Source organism: Lepisma saccharinum, chromosome 12 (genome assembly GCF_977018435.1).
Source record: "Lepisma saccharinum chromosome 12, izLepSacc3.1, whole genome shotgun sequence".
Lineage (NCBI taxonomy): Eukaryota > Metazoa > Arthropoda > Insecta > Zygentoma > Lepismatidae > Lepisma > Lepisma saccharinum.
Window position 1 is genome coordinate 13862678 of NC_139240.1, and position 24600 is coordinate 13887277.

Genomic DNA, 24600 nt, shown 5'->3' on the forward strand with positions numbered 1-24600 from the left:
TCCAGGGGGGTGCATCTACTCCTCTCAGCGCTCTGGAGCACGACGGGACGTTGCACACCGATTCTGGAGACATAGCTAATATCTTGGCCACGCAGTTTTCTGATGCGTCTAGCTCTGAAAATTATGAACCACGTTTCCGCCGTGAGAAGGACCGTCAAGAACGACGCCCTCTAGTTTTTCGAAGTCATAACAACGAGCCTTACAACTCTCGATTCACTGAACGGGAGTTCGATCAGGCGCTTCGAGATTCAAAGAATACAGCTCCTGGAGTGGACAAGATCCACTATGAGATGCTTCGTCATCTGCCCATTGGAGCAAGAAATTTCCTTCTGGCGGTATTCAACAGGCTTTGGTTGGAGGACTCTTTCCCCACTTCCTGGAAAGAAGCTATTATTGTTCCCATCCTGAAACCAGGTAAACAACGCACCGCAGCCTCGAGTTACAGGCCTATTGCCTTAACCAGCTGTGTGTGCAAGTTGATGGAACGCATGATCAACAAGCGTCTCACCTGGTTTTTGGAGGAAAACTCATTGATAAGTAATTTTCAATGTGGTTTTCGCTCCAACCGTTCCACACTGGACCATCTGGTTCAGCTGGAAACACACATTCAGGATGCATTTCTCAACAAGGAACATTTAGTTGCAGTTTTCTTTGACCTCCAAAAAGCATATGACACAACGTGGCGCTTTGGCATCATAAAACAGCTCCATTCTTGGGGCGTGCGTGGCCATATGGCGTACTTTATTAAAAACTTTTTATCCGATCGTTTTTTCCGCGTACGTGTTGGGAACTCCTTTTCGGATCTTCACGAACAAGAGAACGGTGTTCCGCAGGGAAGCGTATTAAGTGTGACCCTGTTTGCCATAGCAGTGAACAGCGTTATGGCAAGCATTGTTGCCCCTGTACATGGTCTACTGTATGTAGACGACCTCACGATCTTTTGTCGCTCACGGAATCTCGCGTCAGCTTCTCGTCAACTCCAACTGACGATAAACCGTTTGGTTGAGTGGTCCTCCCAAACAGATTTCACCTTCTCATCCGAGAAATCCGTGTGTGTTCACTTTTGTCGTCAGCGTACATGTCATTTCGATCCTGACCTGTACATGGGGAAATCTCCCCTGTGCTTCGTGAATGAGGTCCGCTTCCTGGGCCTCATTTTCGATAAGAAATTAACATGGCTCCCTCACCTTCGCCAGTTAAAATTCTCTTGTCTTCGAGTTCTCAACCTTCTACGCGTTTTATCTCATACTTCTTGGGGTGCTGATAGGACGGTATTGCTTCGCCTATACCGTGCACTCATCAGGTCGAAGCTAGATTATGGATGTGTTGTGTATTCTTCTGCCCGCCCATCTAGACTTCGCATCCTAGACACCGTCCACCATGCTGGTATACGTGTGTGCACTGGTGCCTTTCGGACCAGTCCAGTCGCCAGTTTGTATGTAGAGGTATCTGAGCCGTCGCTGTCTGCGAAGACAGTGGCTGGTAGTTAACTACTTCCTCCATCTTCGCTCGATGCCTTCACATCCTTCATTCCACACCATCTCAGTCGAGGGTAGGATGGCAAGGTATCGGCTCCAACCTAGTGCCACTAGACCATTTGGTGTTCGTGCAGCACTTGGTGTTGACAGTGATGTTCCTTGCGTCTCTCCACTCATTGCGCCTCTCCCTACCTGGGATTTAATAGGAACCACACTGCCGCAAACTTCGAGCACTTCCGCATTAAGCGTGCCCGTGCCCGTCGGCTCATTCGAGCCAGTAAAAAGGCGTGCTGGGTCCAATACGTGTCTTCTCTGACGAAGCAGGCTTCGTCGAAAGCCGTTTGGACCAAAGTACGTCGCATCCAGGGGGTTGCATCTACTCCTCTGAGCGCTCTGGAGCACGACAGGACGTTGTACACAGATTCCGTAGACATAGCAAATATCTTGGCCACGCAGTTTTCTGATGCGTCTACCCCCTCCATGTAGGACTGCCTTGACGGGGCGAGGGGGCTTAGTAGGGAGGTCAATTTCATCTCATCATATCACCCATTCTTCATATCCATATCTTACGTTTTTCACCATTCCATCACGTCATTCATCTCCATATCTTTGACCTCCCTCTAAGAAACTAAGGTAGGGAGGTCATTTTCATCTCATCATTTCGCTCATTCTTCACATCCATACCTCACGTTTTCACCATTCCATCACGTCATTCATCTCCATATCTTTGACCTCCCTATAACTAAGGGTCCTGCTAGAGGAGACAACCTCGATAAAAAACCCCTATCCCAAAGTGTGAGTTGCACGTGCCGATGGGACAGTGTTGGCTGCAGGGGTATGTGCAGTCGCGAACGTGGCCTCGGGGATTTCGGTTTGGTCCTCGAGTAGCCTCCATTTTTGGGGGTAGGCCTTCCTCGGCATAGAGGGCATGTCGAGGCGACAATTTATGGACCCTCCTATATAAATTTATTTTGCATATGGGTACAAAAAACAACTCAAACGGGGGGAAACCCCCAAAACGAGCGCGGCCTTCGAGCCCGCTCCAAGTAGTGGAAAAGACAAGTAACGTGCCACGTTACCTTGTTATCAGTATTGATGAGAAGACCGATAGTAAGGATGTTTCTGCAACAACAAAGAAACACGGAGTTGCTACATTGAAGGACTTGTCACCATTCCTTATCAAGAAACAGCTAGACTACGCCGCTGGTTCCGATGTTCCAGAAATAAAGAAGCTGAGAAACGGGAGTCTACTTATCCAGACCAGCACAGATCGCCAGACCAACAACCTTTTGAAGTTACGATCTTTGGGCCACTTCACTGTTAATGTTGAACCCCATCGTCAACTTAACAGTAGTAAAGGTGTGATTCACCACTGGGATCTGCTAAATGCTGAGGAGGAAGAGATCCTTGAAGCACTCTCAGACCAACATGTCACCGCAGTGCAGCGAATCAAGACGCGAAAATCCGGAGAACTTGTGCCAACTGCTTCGATTATACTAACATTCCAAACGACCACTCTCCCAGATATTGTACGGGCTGGATATTTGAGACTTAAAGTCCGGCCATACATCTATAACCCGATGCGATGTTTCAAATGCCAGCACTTCGGGCACACTCAGCCTTCCTGCAAGGCCACTACCGCCCTTTGTGGTAAGTGTAGTAAGCCTGATCATGGGACCGAACCTTGTTCTTCAGGTCCCAAATGCATTAACTGCCAAGGCGAGCACCCAGTCTGGCATCGTGACTGCCCCTCTTTCCAACAAGAGAAGAAAATCAGAGAGTTGGTCGTCACAGAGAAAATCTCTGCTGGCGAAGCAAAACAACGTCTCCGTGAAAGCATACGCACCACTTTACCTGTGCCATTCGCTACAGTTGCTGCACCTGCTCTTACCCGTTGAAGTATAGGTGTACAAACCAGCGACGTGTCCACTCAAACTACAACGCTTCCCGTAGTAGCCCGCCCTGCTTTGAGGAAAACAGCAACCACTCCTCGCTCCACAGAGAAGAAGTTCAAGCAGGTGCATAGCAAGGATTACTTTCTCAAGTCCAGTAGCTCTCCAGTGAGGGTGGCGGCCACCACCCTGAAACTTAAGGCGCAGCTGAAAGCTGCCCGGCGGGCGCTCAAAGCACCCGCCCCCACTCCCCCTTCTTCATCCCCTTCGCCCTCTGTGTCCTTACCCGAGGACATGATACAGGACGAAGCCGCGGATGAAGAATTTATCAAGGTGACAGGGCCTAGAAACAGAGTACGCCTCAAAAGGTAACTACAATACCTCCCGCTATGGCTTATTGTCTCCAATGGAACCTTAACGGTTTCCGTATGCATCTCGAGGAACTGCAAATCTTAATATCTGAATTTGACCCTGCCATCATTTGTCTCCAAGAGACACATTTTCGCCCAAATGAATCAGTGATTCTCAACGGATACACGCTTTACCGCACCGACAAGCTTCCTGAGGGTCGTCGTGCACACGGTGGTGTTGCAATCGGTGTTCGAGATAACATCCACTCAACGCCAATCTTCCTCACCACCCCCCTCCAAGCTGTCGCCGTGCGGGTCCATCTACCACAGCCAATATCTGTGTGCTGTGTCTACATCACAAGGGAGGAGCGATTCTCTCTTGAGGACCTCCTTGCTATATTCGAACAACTTCCGTCTCCTGTAGTTCTTTTGGGCGATTTTAATTCCTACCATTGTTTGTGGTGCTCCGTTCGTACAGAACCCCGTGGTCAAATTGTAGATCAATTCCGTGAGGCATCAGATTTAACGTTGCTGAATGATGGGACTCCCATATATTTCAGCCCTTCCTCTGGCACATATTCTGCGTTGGACTTGTCCTTTTGCAGTCCCAGCCTTGCTCCTACCACATCTTGGAGCGTTCATCCTGATCTCTGTGGGAGTGATCACTTCCCTCTCACTCTTACCTTCGAACATCTTCAGCAATCACGTGAACAACACCCTCACTGGAATCTCAGTCGCGCCGACTGGGAAGACTTCGAGCGTGCAGTGGACCTTGAAGTCGATCTGGCGTGTACTTTACCACCAATCGACGCCTTAGATGTCTTTGTGTTAGGAGTGCATGATGCTGCACGCACCTCCATTCCACATCCCAGTGGACCTGCGAGGCGACGCCCAGTCCCCTGGTGGACTGCGGAGATCGGTGCAGCCATCAAGGACCGCAATCATGCTCTCGATCGATTTAATAGAAACCACACTGCCGCAAACCTCGAGCAGTTCCGGATTAAACGTGCCCGTGCCCGTCAGCTCATTCGAGCCAGTAAGAAGGCGTGCTGGGTCCAATACGTGTCTTCTCTGACGAAGCAGGCTTCGTCGAAAGCCGTTTGGACCAAAGTACGTCGCATCCAGGGGGGTGCATCTACTCCTCTCAGCGCTCTGGAGCACGATGGGACGTTGTACACAGATTCCGGAGACATAGCTAATATCTTGGCCACGCAGTTTTCTGGTGCGTCTAGCTCTGTAAATTATGAACCACGTTTCCGCCGTGAGAAGGAACGTCAGGAACGACGCCCTCTCGTTTTTCGAAGTCATAACACAGAGCCATACAACTCTCCATTCACTGAACGGGAGTTCTATCAGGCACTTCGAGATTCTAAAAACACAGCTCCTGGAGTGGACAAGATCCACTATGAGATGCTTCGTCATCTGCCCATTGGAGCAAGAAATTTCCTTTTGGCGGTATTCAACAGGCTTTGGTTGGAGGACTCTTTCCCCACTTCCTGGAAAGAACCTATTATTTTTCCCATCCTGAAACCAGGTAAACAACGCACCGCGGCCTCGAGTTACAGGCCTATTGCCTTAACTAGCTGTGTGTGCAAGTTGATGGAACGCATGATCAATAAGCGTCTGACCTGGTTTTTGGAGGAAAACTGCTTGATAAGTAATTTTCAATGTGGTTTTCGCTCCAACCGTTCCACACTGGACCATCTGGTTCAGCTGGAAACACACATTCAGGATGCATTCCTCAACAAGGAACATTTAGTTGCAGTTTTCTTTGACCTCCAAAAAGCATATGACACAACGTGGCGTTTTGGCATCCTAAAGCAGCTCCATTCTTGGGGCGTCCGTGGCCATATCGCGTACTTTATTAAGAACTTTTTATCTGATCGTTTTTTCCGCGTACGTGTTGGGAACTCCTTTTCGGATCTTCAAGAACAAGAGAACGGTGTCCCGCAGGGCAGCGTATTAAGTGTGACTATGTTTGCCATAGCAGTGAACAGTGTAATGGCGAGCATTGTTGCCCCTGTACATGGTCTTCTGTATGTAGACGACCTCACGATCTTCTGTCGCTAACGGAATCTCGCGTCAATTTCTCGTCAACTCCAACTGACGATAAACCGTTTGGTTGAGTGGTCTTCCCAAACAGGTTTCACCTTCTCATCCGAGAAATCCGTGTGTGTTCACTTTTGTCGTCAACGTACATGTCATTTCGATCCTGACCTGTACATGGGGAAATCTCCCCTGTGCTTCGTGAATGAGGTCCGCTTCCTGGGCCTCATTTTCGATAAGAAATTAACATGGCTACCTCATCTTCGCCAGTTAAAGTTCTCTTGTCTTCGAGTTCTCAACCTTTTACGTGTTTTATCCCATACTTCCTGGGGTGCTGATAGGACGGTACTGCTTCGATTGTATCGTGCACTCATCAGGTCGAAGCTTGATTATGGATGTGTTGTGTATTCTTCTGCCCGCCCATCTAGACTTCGCATCCTAGACACCGTCCACCATGCTGGTATACGTGTGTGCTCTGGTGCTTTTCGGACCAGCCCTATCGCCAGTTTGTACGTAGAGGCATCTGAGCCGTCGCTGTCTCTGCGAAGACAGCGGCTGGTAGTGAACTACTTCCTCCATCTTCGCTCGATGCCTTCACATCCCTCATTTCACACCATCTCAGACATGAATAGGCTGGAAAGGTATAGGCTCCATCCTAGTGTCACTAGACCATTTGGTGTTCGTGCAGACGAGATCCTGTCAGCACTTGGTGTTGACAGTGATCTTCCTGGCGTCTTTCCACTCATTCCGCCTCTCCCTACCTGGGAGTTTCCTGCACCTTCCATCGATTTTTCTCTAACTGCTCTTCCAAAAGCAGAAACACCAATGGTTGTATACCAGCAACGGTTTTTAGAACTTCGTGCGAAGCACCCCAATTTTAATGTGTTTTACACGGATGGGTCCAAGACAGTGGAATCAGTTGGTTGCGCCTTCGTCCTAGACTCTCAAAGTTCCAGTTACTCGCTTCATCCTGCGTGTTCCATCTTTACGGCAGAGTTATACGCCATTCTAAAGGCACTGGACTTTGCAGACGTCAATGGTCTGAAGAAAGTCCTTGTGTGCAGTGATTCGACCAGCGTGTTGCAGACCCTGGATTCGCCGAATTCCCGGCATCCAGTAGCTCAACGCATATACAGACGGCTTGTGTCCTTATCTGCCAGCACAGATGTACACTTCTGTTGGGTCCCTAGCCACGTGGGCATCCAGGGGAACGAAGCAGCTGATGCTGCCGCCAAGTCTGCTGATGCAGATGGCGATGTTCTCGTCCACCTTTTGCCTGCTAGCGACCTGCAGAACGTGTTCCGTTGTCGCCTTCTTGACACTTGGCAGGCCGAATGGGATACGGAAACGGGGAACAAGCTTCACGCTATTAAGCCCACCATAGGTGCTTGGCGATCCTCATCCCGTCCCTCTCGGCGAGAAGAAGTTATTCTTACCCGCATGCGTATAGGGCACAGCCGTCTAACGCATGGTCACCTGCTCCAAGGGCTGGACCCTCCGTTGTGTCGTGCTTGTAATGTTATTTTAAGCATCCGACATATTCTCGTTGAATGTGTCGATCTTGCTTACCTCCGGCAGACTTTTAACATTTCCGGCTGTATGTCATCCCTCTTGGGTGATGACAGCAGTATTTTATCCCATGTTTTTAGGTTTTTGCGAAGAGCTGGACTCTTCCACCGTCTGTAAGGAGGTTTTTTAGTTTGTTTTTTCTGACTTTTTAATGTGTCGTGTTTGTCTCGTGCAGGTCTCTTTACAACTTTGCACTTTTAGTTTTTTCCAAGGGGCTATCTACACCCCTTTTTTAAATTTTAAGTCAGAATTTTAGATAAGGGGACATTTCCCCTGTATACATAGAAGGGTGCGAAATGGCCTTAAGTGCCGACGCACCCACAAATTTTAATTCAATCAATCAATCTGATGCGTCTAGCTCTGTAAATTATGAACCACGTTTCCGCCGTGAGAAGGACCGTCAGGAAACGCGCCCTCTAGTTTTTCGAAGTCATAACACCGAGCCATACATCTCTACATTCACGGAACGGGAGTTCGATCAGGCACTTCGAGATTCTAAGAATACAGCTCCTGGAGTGGACAAAATCCACTATGAGATGCTTCGTCATCTGCCCATTGGAGCAAGAAATTTCCTTTTGGCGGTATTCAACAGGCTTTGGTTGGAGGACTCTTTTCCCACTTCCTGGAAAGAAGCTATTATTGTTCCCATCCTGAAACCAGGTAAACAACGCACCGCAGCCTCGAGTTACAGGCCTATTGCCTTAACTAGCTGTGTGTAAGTTGATCGAACGCATGATCAACAAGCGTCTCACCTGGTTTTTGGAGGAAAACTGCTTGATAAGTAATTTTCAATGTGGTTTTCGCTCCAACCGTTCCAGGGGTGTAAGGGGTGATCTTCCACGTAGTACACCCAAATGTCAACCTCACTTCCACGTTAGTACACCCTGGACTGAAGACTAACGAGGCTCTGGCGACTGGCCCCATGGCCAGTATAATTTTGTTTGTATTGTCCTGTTCTTTTTTCCTTATGTGTGCTGAGTGTTCTTTGCAGCCTCAGCTTTTAACGAAAGTCAGAACATTTTAATATTTTATGATTTTAATTACGCAACGTTAGAGTTGTTATGTGTAAAGATAAGGGGCTGGACCCCGTATAGTGTGACGGGTGCAAAATAGCCTTAGTGCTGACGGACCAAAAATTTTAAAATCAAATCAAATCAAATCCAACCGTTCCACACTGGACCTACTGGTTCAGCTGGAAACACACATTCAGGATGCATTCCTCAACAAGGAACATTTAGTTGCAGTTTTCTTTGACCTCCAAAAAGCATATGACACAACGTGGCGTTTTGGCATCCTAAAGCAGCTCCATTCTTGGGGCGTCCGTGGCCATATGGCGTACTTCATTCAAAACTTTTTATCTGATCGTTTTTTCCGCGTACGTGTTGGGAACTCCTTTTCGGATCTTCACGAACAAGAGAACGGTGTCCCGCAGGGCAGCGTATTAAGTGTGACTCTGTTTGCCATAGCAGTGAACAGTGTTATGGCAAGCATTGTTGCCCCTGTACATGGTCTTCTGTATGTAGACGACCTCACGATCTTTTGTCGCTCACGGAATCTCGCGTCAGCTTCTCGTCAACTCCAACTGACGATAAACCGTTTGGTTGAGTGGTCCTCCAAAACAGGTTTCACCTTCTCATCCGAGAAATCCGTGTGTGTTCACTTTTGTCGTCAACGTACATGTCATTTCGATCCTGACCTGTACATGGGGAAATCTCCCCTGCGCTTCGTGAATGAGGTCCGCTTCCTGGGTCTCATTTTCGATAAGAAATTAACATGGCTACCTCACCTTCGCCAGTGAAAGTTCTCTTGTCTTCGAGTTCTCAACCTTCTACGTGTTTTATCTCATACTTCCTGGGGTGCTGACAGGACGGTACTCCTTCGCCAGTACCGTGCACTCATCAGGTCGAAGCTTGATTATGGATGTGTTGTGTATTCTTCTGCCCGCCCATCTAGACTTCGCATCCTAGACACCGTCCACCATGCTGGTATACGTTTGTGCTGTGGTGCGTTTCGTACGAGTCCAGTCGCTAGTTTGTACGTAGAGGCATCTGAGCCGTCGCTGTCTCTGCGAACACAGCGGTTGGTAGTGAACTACTTCCTCCATGGGGTGTAAGGGGACCTTCCACGTAGGCGCCCAAAAGTCAACCTCACTTCCACGTAGTGCACCCTGGACAAGAGACTAACGAGGCTCTGGCGACTGGCACTATGGCCAGTATAATTTTGTGTGTGTTGTCCTGTTTTTTGTCCTTGTGTGTGCTGAGTGCGCGTTTACAACCTCAGCTTTTAACAGAAGTCAGAACATTTTAAGGTTTTAAAATTTTTAGTTATGCAACGTTAGAGTTGTTATTTGTAATGGTAAGGGGCTGGACCCCGTATAATCTGACGGGAGCAAAATAGCCTAAGTGCTGACGCTCCCAAAATTTTAAATTCAAATTCAAAAATTCAAAAAATACTTCCTCCATCTTCGCTCGATGCCTTCACATCTCGATGACACCATCTCCGACGAGAGTAGACTGGCAAGGTATCGGCTCCAACCTAGTGCCACTAGACCATTTGGTGTTCGTGCAGACGAGATCCTTTCAGCACTTGGTGTTGACAGTGATCTTCCTGGCGTCTCTCCACTCATTCCGCCTCTCCCTACCTGGGAGTTTCCGGCACCTTCTATCGATTTTTCCCTGACTGCCCTTCCAAAGGCAGAAACACCAATGGTTGTATACCAGCAACGGTTTTTAGAACTTCGTGCAAAGCACCCCAATTTTAATGTGTTTTACACGGATGGGTCCAAGACAGTCGAATCAGTTGGTTGCGCCTTCGTCCTAGACTCGTTACGGCAGAGTTGTACGCCATTCTAAAGGCACTGGACTTTGCAGACGTGAATGGGCTGAAGAAGGTCCTTGTGTGCTGCGATTCGACCAGCGTTTTGCAGTCTCTGGATTGGCCGTATTCCCGGCATCCGGTAGCGCAACGCATATTCAGACGGCTTGTGTCCTTATCTGCCAGCACAGATGTACACTTCTGTTGGGTCCCTAGCCACGTGGGCATCCAGGGGAACGAAGCAGCTGATGCTGCCGCCAAGTCTGCTGATGCAGATGGCGACGTTCTCGTCCACCTTTTGCCACCTAGCGATCTGCAGAATTTGTTCCGTTGTCGCCTTCTTGACACTTGGCAGACCGAGTGGGATGTGGAAACGGGGAACAAGCTTCACGCTGTTAAGCCCACCATAGGTGTTTGGCGTTCCTCGTCTCGTCCCTCTCGGCGAGAAGACGTTATTCTTACCCGCATGCGTCTAGGACACAGCCGTCTCACGCATGGTCACCTACTGCAAGGGCTGGACCCTCCGTTGTGTCGTGCTTGTAATGTCATTTTAAGCATCCGACACATTCTCGTTGAATGTGTCGATCTTGCTTACCTCTGGCAGACTTTTAACCTTTCCGGCTGTTTGTCATCCCTCTTGGGTGATGACAGCAGTATTTTATCACGTGTTTTTAGTTTTTTTGCGAAGAGCTGGACTCTTCCACCGTCTGTAAGGAGGTTTTTAGTTTGTTCTGACTTTTTAATGTGTCGTGTTTGTCTCGTGCAGGTCTCTTTACAACCTTGCACTTTTAGTTTTTCCCAAGGGGCTATATACACCCCCTTTTTTAAATCTCTGTCAGAATTTTAGATAAGGGGACATTTCCCCGTATACACAGAAGGGTGCGAAATGGCCTTAAGTCCCGACGCACCCATAAATTTTAACTCAATCAATCAATCAATAGAAGGGTGCGAAATGGCCTTACGTGCCGACGCAACCAGAAAATTTAATTCATTCATTCATTCACTATAGTCAATGTCCTAGCAAATGAACCCCGTTGACCGATTCACTCATTCGTATGTGTGTGTGTGTGTGTCGCCCTGGTACAAGCGAACAATGCTATATACTTCCTATTTTTTTTGACACACACAATGTCCTGGGGGACAAATAGCAATGAACGGGTAAGTACCTCGTTGAGAGTACCACTCATGCATGTTGTCATGGTACAATGAACAATGCTACTTCATACCTTTTTTTTCAGCAAGAGCTTTTTTGACGCACATGTCCTGGGGACAAATGGCTAAAATGGTTCGTTGACCGATCTATACCCATTGGGGCGTTGGTCTCCTACAAAGAACAATGCTACTTCATACCTTTTTCAGCGGACCGGATGTTTTTCTGGACAAATGATCGTTGACAGATCCACCACACCCAGGAGTAATTTTTTGGCTTGGTACAAAAGTAACAATGCTACGTACTTCCTACTTTTTCACCCGAGAGCAATTGACGAGAGAGAGAGAGAGAAAAAAGGGTGATCATTTTTTCCGACATCCGACGAATCCGACCGAGCAGTAATTTTTTAGATTACGACGGCGATCACATAGTTCAGAATGTCACCACGGACATCGTGCCCGAAATTCACTCTGCTTACACGAATCACCTGATGTTTCAACGGCGATGATCTACAGTTGCGGTATGTTCACCAATCAATTTTGAGCTTCCGAGATTCTTTGGCGATTCTCACGAAGGACACGGCGAGAGTTTTTTTTTTACTCTCGTTCTTGCACGTGTTTCAAGTTGCAGGATTTTTACCAAAAGCTACGCACTCGAAGAGGTTTTATAGACCGGCTGAACAATTACTGCGCTGAATGTTTCACTCAAGGCTCAAGAAAACTTGTGTTTTTCCTTCGATGACGTTCTCGAATTGTTAGATAGACACGAAGCAGCAAACAGATGACGCGACAACTCCCCCCCCCCCAAAATAAAAAAAACTCCTCTCTGCATTTCCTCGCGTCCGTCGGGTTCTCACGGTTCACACACCAAACCAATCTGGAGCAAAAATTTTCTCTCTTCGATAAATTGTCCTTGCGAAAAACGTGCAAATTACTTCAATGGGTACTGGCAGCCTCGTGTCTGTGGGAACACGTTTTTTCTCAAGATTAGAAGTGCCCAGGTGGATTTCCCGCTTGCTCAGCATCCCAAAAGGCTAGAAGATGCTGCAGTGGCTGTTCGGCACGCCCCGGGAAGCTGATTTGGAACGATCACATGCAGATGATCGAGATCACGTCCAAAAATTCCAATAGGGAGAAACGCTCGTGTACCTGAGCAGGAACGTCCAAAATTTTCGTGAAAATGGACGATCGGAATTTGACCAGAATTTGAATTTAAAATTTTGGGAGCGTCAGCACTTAGGCTATTTTGCTCCCGTCACAGTATACGGGGGCCAGCCCCTTACCTCTACAAATAGCAACTCTAACGTTGCATAACTAAAAAATTTAAAATGTTCTGACTTCTGTTAAAAGCTGAGGCTGTAAAGGGGCACTCAGCACACATAAGGACAAAAGAACAGGACAATACAAACAAAATTATACTGGCCATGGGGCCAGTCGCCAGAGCCTCGTTAGTCTTAAGTCCAGGGTGCACTAACGTGGAAGTGAGGTTGACATTTGGGTGTACTACGTGGAAGATCACCCCTTATACCCCTGGACGATCGGATTTGATTCATATACCGCATGTACGATTATTTGAAATCTCGAGATTCTCTTGCCGATATACGCGCAGCGTTGCAGAAAGATGCCGTCACGACCGTACCGGTCCTCATCCGCTGTTTATTATACGTGTTGGATGTTGTAGACAGGATAGAACGGCATGGACGATGATGATGTAAATTATTATGTTATAGCCTGCGCGACGAGCGATGTCGGATTTGAATTTTCGGATGGTTGATTACCAGATCCTTCGTTTGGACGCAAGGGTGAAAAAAGCGAAACAAACCGAAGAATTCGATGCCGTTTGTTTGTCGTGCGACCGAATTTTTTGCAATTCTATTCGGCTCTACTCGCCGTTTGGCGGCACCATCTACCACACAACATAATATACTTTTTTCATTATTTTGTCAAAATGCATCGATATCGTAGAATGTCGCTTCTTAACGGCATCAACGCACGTCCACGTAAAATTCGTGAAAAAGATCGATGCGCACACCCACATGCATGATTTTTTTTAGAGAATCGTGTAAGGAATCCGGTAAACGTTTGAAATGCGAAGGGATAAGTCTACAAATTATCGAAATTCTTCTGCGAAATTCTTGTTTTTCCGAGAAAGAACTTAATTTTCTCGCGGGTACCATTTTCGTGATCCCGTTGCATGCATTACGAAGGTCCTCTGTAGAGTTTCATGGAAGTTTGAGAAAAAAAACACGTGAAACTCTACAGAGGTGTGGTTATCTAACCGCAGCCGTTAGAACCTTTTTGGTTGGGAACCACGCACCCTGGCGGTGTTATAGGGGCCAGGAATCCTAAAAAAAAAAAATTATCATTTGTTTGTTTGCTTGAAAAAAAAACACGTCACAATAAGGAAATAATGAGAGGCACACACGTGTGTGTGTGTGTGTGTGTGTGGCAGAAATATCACATCGTTCCGAGACGTTTACAAAGGTCACGATATATAAACATGACCGGACTTTAGAAAAATTACGATAAGGCGCATTCATCCTTTAAGGATGAGAAAGTGTATTTTCTCATCACTGCTTTTCTGCGCTGTGAAACATCGTCAGCGCAATAAATGAGGCGCGGAACGTGGAGAGAAAGTGAGTTTTTGAGATTTTGGTGCGATTTTCTTAGAGGTCAAAAAATCAGGGTTGGCGTCAAAGGCATATTTACTATCTACTGACATGATCTTGGAAAATAAAAACGAGATTCGTAATTTTTTCACTCGAGGTCGTCACAAAGGATTAGATTGTTTCTACCTGGCACAAGCTTTTTCCAAGCTTCCGAAACAACTGCTTCGTGATAATGCTAATTTTATTTGCTTGTTTCGACAAGACCACACCAATTTAAAACACGCACATGATGATTACGTAGGGGCTGATATGAATTACAATTTATTTTCTAAATTCTGCTCCCACTGTTGGAACCAAGGTGATTTCGGATTCGTGACCATTGACATGACTCGAAAAGCAAACCATGGAAAGTATAGGAATAAAATAAACGTTTATCTAGACGTCTCAGAGTATATTAATCACCCTGAGGCTAAGAAGAGGACAATTTCAGATTTGCAACAAGAAAAAAATCCCCCCCAAAAAAAAATCAACGGTCGAGAACCTAAACAGTCAAAAAATAAAATTTGAAAAAAAAACGTTCTTTTTTTTCAAACGTCTCAAGCGTATATATAAAATAACCATTACAAACAAAAAGTGAGTGTTAGAAAAGTTGATAGTCTCAAGTGGGTGACGGCAAGAAAACTACGAGAACCGAACGTGTAGGCTGAGAATTCGACGTTTCAGAAAGTGTCACGGAACAAAATAAAAATTTGATCAACGAACTCGTATAACTTGCAGCTAAAAGTTACATTGTACCCACGCCCATTTCAAGCATTCCTTCGACACCGTTCGAACTGAAGGAAGTACCGGCACGACGTCAAGCCATAGGTAGCACGTCGTCTTCGGATAAGATCGGGTTGGGACCTTTGGCACGAGACTACCTGAGCACGGGGAAATTCGACAAGGATGAAGTGTTTGGATTGTATCCGAGCATGGAAACCAACGAAGGCGTCGTGTGGAAGATTGGAAAATCGAAAGTCACCTTCGAAGGCAACGACATTAAAGTTAATTTAGGCGATAAAAATAGTTGGACCAGGTATCCAGGTACGGTGGGACTGTGGGAACTCGTTGCGAAAAAATATCCGAAAGATTACACCGACAAAGATTACCAGAGTTACAGGGAAATTCTAATCATGACGAATGCCATGTACCAGAACAACGATGCCTCGCAGAATAGGGTGAAATCGAGCAGCGGTGAGAAGTACAGGAATCTCATCAAACCGATATGGAACGAGGTGAAAAGTGGAAGCGGCGTCAAACGCTACAACACGTTACCCAAAGAATTTGTTTGGGTGGACGACGTGAGAAAACTCATCGACAGATTGTTAGTGATAGCCGGTGAAGAGAATGCAGGCAATCGTAATTTTTACAACGAGAAGGTTGGCATCGTGGACATGATCAGCACGAAACTTTCCGACTTCATCGTGAACGACGACAAAGGTATCGGCTACCTGATCAAAATTATCAACACGCTGCCTCCGAGATTCTGGAACGTGGCCGAAGGAAAGGGACTCGTGAACGACATCATCAACAAGTTACCTTTCGAGATGCATTTACCTGGCTACCAGTACTGCGGACCGGGTACCAAACTCGAGAAAAGATTGGAGAGAGGAGACAAGGGTGTGAATCCGTTGGATGCGGCATGCAAAGATCACGATATTGCTTACAACACTCGCACCGATCTGGATGCACGTCACGAAGCAGACAAGAAATTGGAACATGCCGCTTTCGAAAGATTCGTCAGCAGAGACGCTTCTTTGGGCGAACGGTCCGCAGCATTGGGCACCACCATCGCCATGAACACGAAACAAAAATTTGGATGGGGTATATAAATAAATAACATACAGTAAAAAAATATAATAACAACATGTCTTGTATAACCGACTTACCGCCCGAACTGCTATGTAAAATATTCAAACACGCTTTAAACAGAGATTGCGAGGATGTTGAGAAACTTGTAATCATAGCAAGAACAACGCCGGAATTTCGTATCCCTTGTGAAATGGTTTTCAAGGACCATCTTCGGGAGATGAGTGGAATGAGGTGCGGTGATCTCGATACTCTTCTTTCGGCTGCAGGGGAAAAATTAAACGACAGGATGGACGAACTTCACGAGGCGAGGCAGGGGAGAAGACGATACACGGATGATTGGCGCAAGTCTAAACAGGAGACCGAAGATATCATCGCACACATCATCGCGTTTTCCAAAGCACGAACTTTCTTCCTCTAACGCACACTCTGAATTTAAATTTAAATTCAATTTAAAATTTTGGGAGCGTCAGCTAATTTGCTCCCGTCACATTATACGGGGTCCAGCCCCTTACCATTACAAATTACAACTCAAACGTTGCATAATTAAAAACTTTAAAACCTTAAAATGTTCTGACTTCTGTTAAAAGCTGAGGCTGTAAACGCGCACTCAGCACACACAAGGACATAAAACAGGACAACACACACAAAATTATACTGGACATAGCGCCAGTCGCCAGAGCCTCGTTAGTCTCTTGTCCAGGGTGCACTACGTGGAAGTGAGGTTGACTTTTGGGTGCACTACGTGGAAGCAGCACCCGTTACACCCCTAACGCACACTGTGAAAAAATAATAATATAAATGTCAAAAAAATGTGTCAAAAAAATGAAAAAAAATATACGTAAAAAAATGTACATGTCAAAAAAAACTTGATATATAAATAACACATCGTGAAAAAAAATTCTTCCGTATATAAATAACACATTGTGAAAAATTAAAATTCTCTAACACACACACACTCTGAATTTCTCTTTGATATGACTGAAAAAATGAGTGACCTCCAAGCATTAAAACAAATGCTAAATTTGTCAGTCGAGTATATAAAAATTCAGGAATTGGAAGTCGACAAACCTTACACGATAACTTCCGGTTCAATTGTTTCTACCCAGTATGGTCCCAAGGTCCGTTTGTTGCTCAACGGACAATACAGTCTATTTTTACCAGATCGATACGCTAACATGTTATCCGACGAGAAGCTATCTATTTTCATCGAGAACAAAACTCGAATCGTGTACAAGGGAACAAAGGAACTTCTCGGTAAGAAAACAAAGCATGTAATAGAATTTGTGTAACGGCTGCGGAGTATATAAAATAACATACCTTGAAAAAAAATTACACAAGAGGGAAACAAAAAAAAATCTCAGAACATATAAGTAGGTGTAATGCCCCGCCTGTACGCCATTAAGTGAGGATCGAAAAAACCTCAAAAACTCACTTTCTCACGACGTTCTACGCCTCATTTATTGCGATTATGATGTTTGCAGCGAAGAAAACAGCACCAAAACATCAAAAAACTCACTTCAGTTCACTGAAGTGAGCCGCAGTGTTGCAAAACCTACGAAAATTTCATTAAAAAAAATCTTATTTTCTCTCCACGTTCCGCGCTTTTATTTGTTGCGCTGACACAGCGTGATGAGTAAATGCACTCTCTCATCCTTGAAGGATGAATGCACCTTATCGTAATTTTCCAACTCCGGGACGAAATGTTTGTATATCGTGACCTTTGCAAACCTCTTTCGGGAACGATGTGCCACACACACACACGCGCTTGTATTGTGACCACTTTCTCTCCACGTTCCGCGCTTTTATTCGTTGCGCTGACACAGCGTGATGAGCAAATAATGCACTTTTTTTCATTCTTGAAGGATGAATGCACCTTATCGTAATTTTCCAAGTCTGGGACCAAATGTTTGTATATCGTGACCTTTGTAAACCTCATTTGGGGGGTCAAAAATACCTCAAAAACTCATTTTTTCTCCACGTTCCGCGCTTTTATTTGTTGCGCTGACACGACGTGATGAGTAAATAATGTACACTCTCTCATCCTCGAAGGATGAATGCACCTTATCGTAATTTTCCAAGTCCGGGGCCAAATGTTTGTATATCGTGACCTTTGCAAACCTCTTTCGGGAACGATGTGCCACACACACACACACGCGCGCGTGCTTGTAACGACAATTTTGTTCCCTCTCTCTCTGCGTGTGCTATCAACGTCAACACAATGACACAAATTCAACAATACGTAGGCCTTGGGACGACGGAAGTTATACTTCCTTGTTTGTTTTTTTTTTTCAATAGTGACGTCAGTTAACAGCATTGGTAGCAGTGATGCGATGCGATGCATTAACTTGTGAATTTTCGAACTCGTAAAATGACGTGGCTGAAATGTGGGGGAAGAATGTTCTAGAAAAGATTGTCTCGGATTTCTATTGGTCCACGTTGCGTTGGCTAACATTTCACTTTTGACGTCATTAGAAAACCGTAAAAAACTTAAAGCGCTAGTGTAGAAAGTTCTATTTCATTTTGAACGTCAGTGAATGAGCATTTCCGCAGGATTTTCCAAAAGTAAGTAACTTTGTTTCTTAGCTTGCATGAGTTGGCTTTGATTTATAAGTATGGCATTGCTTTTGTGGAAGAAAATATACTCACAAAATATGCAAAAAGAGAGAGAATATAGAAGGTGTTTCATGTCTCTCTGCTTTTATATATTTGAAGCATGCATTTTGGTAGCTGGAATATTTTTTTTTCTTCTGTGTGCCGTTGTTGGTAGGTAGGAAATATGTGTGCGGGGCATATTTAAAAAAAAATAAATGTGTTAAATAGTTAGAGGAAGGCAAGAAAAAATGGAGGAGAGTTGCGTGTTTTTGATATCTAGTGGAAGTACTGATTGATTTGATGTTTTAAGTCCTTTTTATGCACAGTAAGGCTAATCGGGACTGGACCTACAATTTTAAGAACCACTTGTGCGGGTATCGAACCCTTGATTACAAGGCTATCGCTGCGCCATCGCAGAGGCTAGTGGAAGTACTGATTGATTTGATGTTTTAAGTCCATTTTATGCACAGTAAGGCTAATCGGGACTGGACCTACAATTTCAAGAACCACTTGTGCGGGTATCGAACCCTTGATTACAAGGCTACCGCTGCGCTATCGCAAAGGCTAGTGGAAGTACATAGTTATTCGAATCTCATTTATTTAAAATATTTAGTTTTTTTTATGCACGCTTATTGATTTTAAACCTAAAATTAAATAAAATCCGGCAATTTTATCCAATTATACTTATGGCTACAACGAGCATTCGCAAAAAATATGGCTTGAGATTTTTTTGCTACGTAAACAAAATGGCCGACATGCCAAATATGAACTGGCTATATAGATTTGAGAGATGGATGGGAAAAAAAAAGTTAATTAAAATTTAATTTTATGATTGCAACACGGAACTTAATGATTGATTTAGTTTATTTTACTTCGCGTTTTGTACCTCTTGACTAATTTGCGAAGATTGGGGATGAGTGATGAAATGGATGGAAATGGACATTCACAAACAACCATACCCGACCGGGATTCGACCCCGGGACCTTTGGCGTCGCAGCACGATGTGCTAACCACTCGGCCACAGGGTCGGGCAAGTACTGGCATATACATAGATCAAAGTTACATGGTTCTAGGTCCCATAGGAGCCGAGAAAATCAATATCTTGGAAAACGTCTTAAGACAAATATCTTAATCTTTAAGAAAGTCGACTTCCGGTATCTCAAGATGTTACTTCCGGTCTGTCAAGAAAATTTTCTTAAGACAAAAATCTTAAAACGTTTTCCAAGATATTGATTTTCTCGGCTCCTAATTAAGCTAGGATGATGATTTTAGGTTTGTTGGATAGGATTCGACGAGAACTATTCGACTAGCAAATAAAATCGATTCCACCCCCTCAAGTTTCGGAAATACAGACAATTTTTTATTTTTTTTGAGAAACTTGATTTGCCGGCTTAGTTTTTACTCTAATTCGAAAATTTTAACAACATTCGATACAAAATTAGAAGTACTCTACAACCTATTGGAGGGATGATGACTAGTACCTGCTGTTTTCGAGTTATTTTGGATTAAAATTTCAAGATGTAATTTCTAAGATGTTTTGTAATTCATAAACTATGGGTTGTAGGAAAACGATTCTTGCTCTATCTGCTATTGCTCGACGAATACTATAAACATAAACAAAGCTTATGGTTTAATTTTAAAAAAATGACGACCTTAAAATAACTCTGTTTTCTGAAATTATGATTTATACTTCATACGCCAAGAGGGCTGAGGGTAGAATTATGTACACATAATATTTTTGTGTTTTCTATACACAAACTTAATTATTTTTTTTCCAATTATTTACAGGATTGATTAAGAAGCAAGAAGTAGCATATACATAAATAGCACACACCAAACCCAGCACCATCGCGAATTAGCCTTCCAAGGTTTTTTTATTGCACAACATTTATTTTGTGGCACTCTACTATATATATATAAAATAACATACCCCCACAAATATTTTCATTATAGCGAATTAGGCATCGAAGATTTTTTTATTGCACAGCATTTATTTTGTGGCATTGTACTATATATATAAAATAACATACCCCACAAATATTATTTTTTTCAACAAGATGCAATCGGGAAAAATTTGTCCCACTTGTGAAATTGGTGTTTCAACTAAAAATTTCCAAAGGCACTGTCGTACCTGCGCACCTGGTAAGCGTGTGACTGCTAAAAAATCATGTCCCAAGTGCGGTAAACATATTACTATTAATAATTTGAAAAAGCATATAACATCATGCAAAGCCGTCGTCGGAGCACCTGTTCCACAACCGTCGACCAGCTCGACCAAGAGGAAAGCGGAAGCCGACTCGCCACCATCCGCCAAACGTGTGAAGCTTGTGGCGAAAGCGAACCACTCTGCTTTCCAGCGTTTGTTAGAGGATTTTGTCCTCACTTCGGAGGGCTTATGCGATGTTCGTAGCTTTTTAGAGGAGAAGCGAGCAGAGATAGTTTCCATTCTTTGTAATGCACTGGATACGCACTCCTCCACTACATTCTACGCATCGCTACGTTGCCAGTACAAGAAGCCGTCTGACGAAATTTACAGCTTCTGCCACAACACCAAGGCGAAGACGCTGCATCTGGCGGATGTCGAAAACCTAGAGGTCATCTACAACAAGTTTGCCGAGGAGCTGGTGGCGAAACAAGAAGAACATCAAGCTGAGGGCTCGGGGGGTTCGCTGTGTGGCGATCCTCACGAACTGTGCATCAAACTTTGCAAGTTCGTGCCTCTCTCCGCCTCCAGCTACGCCCCCTTACCACGTTCCATCGCGGCAAAGAAGGCCGTCCTGAACATTCAGAACGGTGACGCCAAGTGCTTCGTATGGTCGGTGCTTGCAGCTTTGCACCCAGTTGAGCCAAAAAACCATCCACATCGAGTTAACCACTACCTACCCTACGAGTCGGAACTAGAAGATGCGATGGCTGGGATCGACTACCCGGTGGCGCTTTCGGACATTCGAAAGTTCGAGGCCCGTACACACAACCCTCGGTTGGCCATCAACGTTTATGGCCTCACTGACAAAAATGTGGTGTACCCTATCCGGGTGAGCGACGTAGACGACGATGATGCTCGAGAAATTCACCTTCTGCTCATCAAGGACGAGACCCATCACCATTACACCCTCATTCGCTCGCTCTCTCGGCTTGTTTCGAGCCAACGGGGCAGTGATAGTCACCACATAGAAGTTTGTCGCAGGTGCTTGTCCACATTTGATAATCGAGAACAGCAGGATTACCAACGCATCAGAGGTCCCAACATCGCTGTCGAGAAGCTCGCTCGCCACAAACTTTATTGCAATGCCAACGAGCCTGGGGTGGCAGTCTTGCCCAAACCTGGCACTGTGGAGCGTTTCCACATGCACGGTGCCATGGTGGAGCACCCCGCTATCATCATCGCGGATTTCGAGGCCTTCCTCAAACCCCTGTCCACTTGCGATCCCGATCCCGAAGTTTCCTCCACCACCCCTTACCAACTCCACGAGGCATCCAGCTTCGCATACGTTGTGGTGCGACGAGACCAGCACATCGCCCCCGAGCCCTACGTGTACCGTGGTCCTGACGCAGCCAAACACTTCCTCGAGAGGATGGTTGTCGAGGCCATCGAGATAGAGAAAGTACTGTTGGCCCCCAAGCCTATGCTCCCACTGTCCCCCGACGATCAACGTAGACACGACGAGGCCATCGCTTGCCCTGTCTGCGTCGAGGAGTACACCGCCAACAACCGTAAAGTCCAACACCACGATCACTTTAACGGTAGGTACGTTGGTCCTTGGTGCAACGATTGCAACCTAATGGCCCGGGACCCGCGCTTCATCCCTGTGTTTTTTCACAATGGCTCGGGATACGACTTCCACCATCTGGTGCCTCACTTTGGGTACGACGACATGCGAATCAACGTCCTGGCGCAGAACGAGGAGCGTTACATTAGCTTGAGCAAGTGGGTGCGAATCCCGGGATCACGCTCTACCGTCGAGCTTCGCTTCCTCGACTCCCTGAGGTTCCTCCCGGCAAGCCTCGATGCTCTCGCGGGGAAGCTTAGCGACGAGCAAATACTCATCACCTCTGCGAATTTTCCGAACTTGGACGCCGGTCTCTTCAGGCGTAAGGGGGTCTACCCCTACGAATACGTCACAGACCCTACCAAGTTCGCGGAGACGTCGCTACCTCCTCGAGCAAACTTCTATAGCAAGCTGCGAGGCTCGGACATATCTGAGGATGACTATAACCATGCTCAGTCCATGTGGCGCGAGCTGGATTGCCAAAATCTCGGGGACTACCACGATGCCTACCTCAAACTTGATGTGACGCTTCTTGCTGACGTGATCCAGGCGTTTCGTGCAACTGCGAAGACCATCTACAAGCTGGACCCCGCCTACTTCTACAGTCTTCCCGGACTGGCATGGTCGGCCATGCTTCTTCTTACGAAAATCAGGCTTGAGCTTCTTTCGGACGTGGACATGATGCTGTTCGTGGAACGTGCCGTGCGGGGTGGAATGGTCCAGGTGTCGCAACGGTACGCACGCGCCAACAATCACCACATGGCCACAGGTTACGACCCTTCGCAACCGTCCAGCTACATCATGCACACGGACGTCAACAACCTCTACGGACACTCCATGATGCAGCCACTCCCCTTTGGAGGCTTCGAGTGGGTCGATCCCTCCAACTTCGACGTTGAAGGTTTCGACGATTCGGAACACGGATTTTTTGCCGAGGTGGACCTTGAGTTCTCCGAGAAGGTGCAGGATTTGTTCTGCGATCTTCCGCCAGTCCCGGAATTCAAATGCCCGCCCGGCTCGAACCAAGCAAAGCTCATCATGGACTTTGTGCCCAAAGAGCGTTATGTCCTACACTACCAAAACCTCCGGTGGTTGATGAAGCAGGGGGTTACCGTCCGCACGGTACATCGAGTTTTGATGTTCGAGCATTCTCCATGGTTGAGGCCATACATCGAGCTCAACACCAAACATCGCACAGTCGCCACTTCTGATTTCGATCGCGATTTCTTCAAGTTAATGAACAATGCGGTGTTCGGGAAAACTATGGAGAATGTGCGAAATCGTGTAGATGTGAGGCTAATATCAAACAAAGCACAATGTCGCAGGCTCGTAGCAAACCCGTTATTCAAATCAAGGACCATTTACAATGAGCAGCTGGCTCTGATTCACATGAAGCGAGGTGAGGTAAAACTTACCAAACCCATCTACGTTGGAGTCACGGTTCTGGATCTGAGCAAGCTACACATGTTCGAGACGTACTACGACATATTACGTGCACACTACGACCACAACATCTCGCTTCTCTACATAGACACGGACAGTTTAATATACCAGGTTCACACAGCCGACGCGTACGAGGATATGGCCACGGTTCCATCTTTGGTTAACCTCTTCGACACCTCGGGCTATCCCCAGCCGAACCGATACGGCATCCTGACTCGCAACAAGAAGGTGCCCGGCAAACTCAAAGACGTGAAGGACGGTGATGTGGCTCTCGATAAAGCCGGTCTTCGCGCCAAAACCTATGCTATTCGGGCAGAAGGATCCATCACGAAAAAGGCTAAGGGTGTGGACAGGCAGGTCGTCCAAGAGTACCTCAAGTTCGTGGATTACGTCAAAACCCTTCAAACTAGGACGTCAATTGCAGGAGTGGAGCAGCGCATCCAGAGCGTCGACCATGTGTTGACAACCAACCAGGTGAGAAAGGTTGCCCTGGACGCACGCGACGACAAGAGGTGCGTTCTGAAATGTGGGATTCACACGCTCCCATGGGGCCATTTTCGTTTAGAAATTAGCTTCAAATGTGGTAAATGGCATGTATGTATGTATGTATGAAAAAAAAAAACAATTTATGTAACAGAAGTTCTAATTTAATATAGCCAAAATATTAGAACAATAGTGTTTATCTTCAAATGCAAAAAAAAAACAAAAAAAAACAGGTGGAGGTTTGGGATTTTTAGTTTGACTAACTCCCTGCCGCGCCCTACGGGGTGAATATGGGGCACACGCAGGGCCAAAGGGGAAGTTCCTTTGTGCGTTCAAGTGTGATTTATTTCTAAAATGCATTAAAATTAATTTTTTTATTATTATTTTTTTATTCCAGATTATTCTCACAAATGTAAGAAGGTGTTCCTCGCAGTACATCCTAAACATTGCGTTGCAGGTTAATCTAATATTTGAACCTGCGGTCAGTATAATTTTTTGAGAATTATGTGATTTTTTTTTCTTGTACTTAAAACTGTTCGGTCACTCTTTCATTT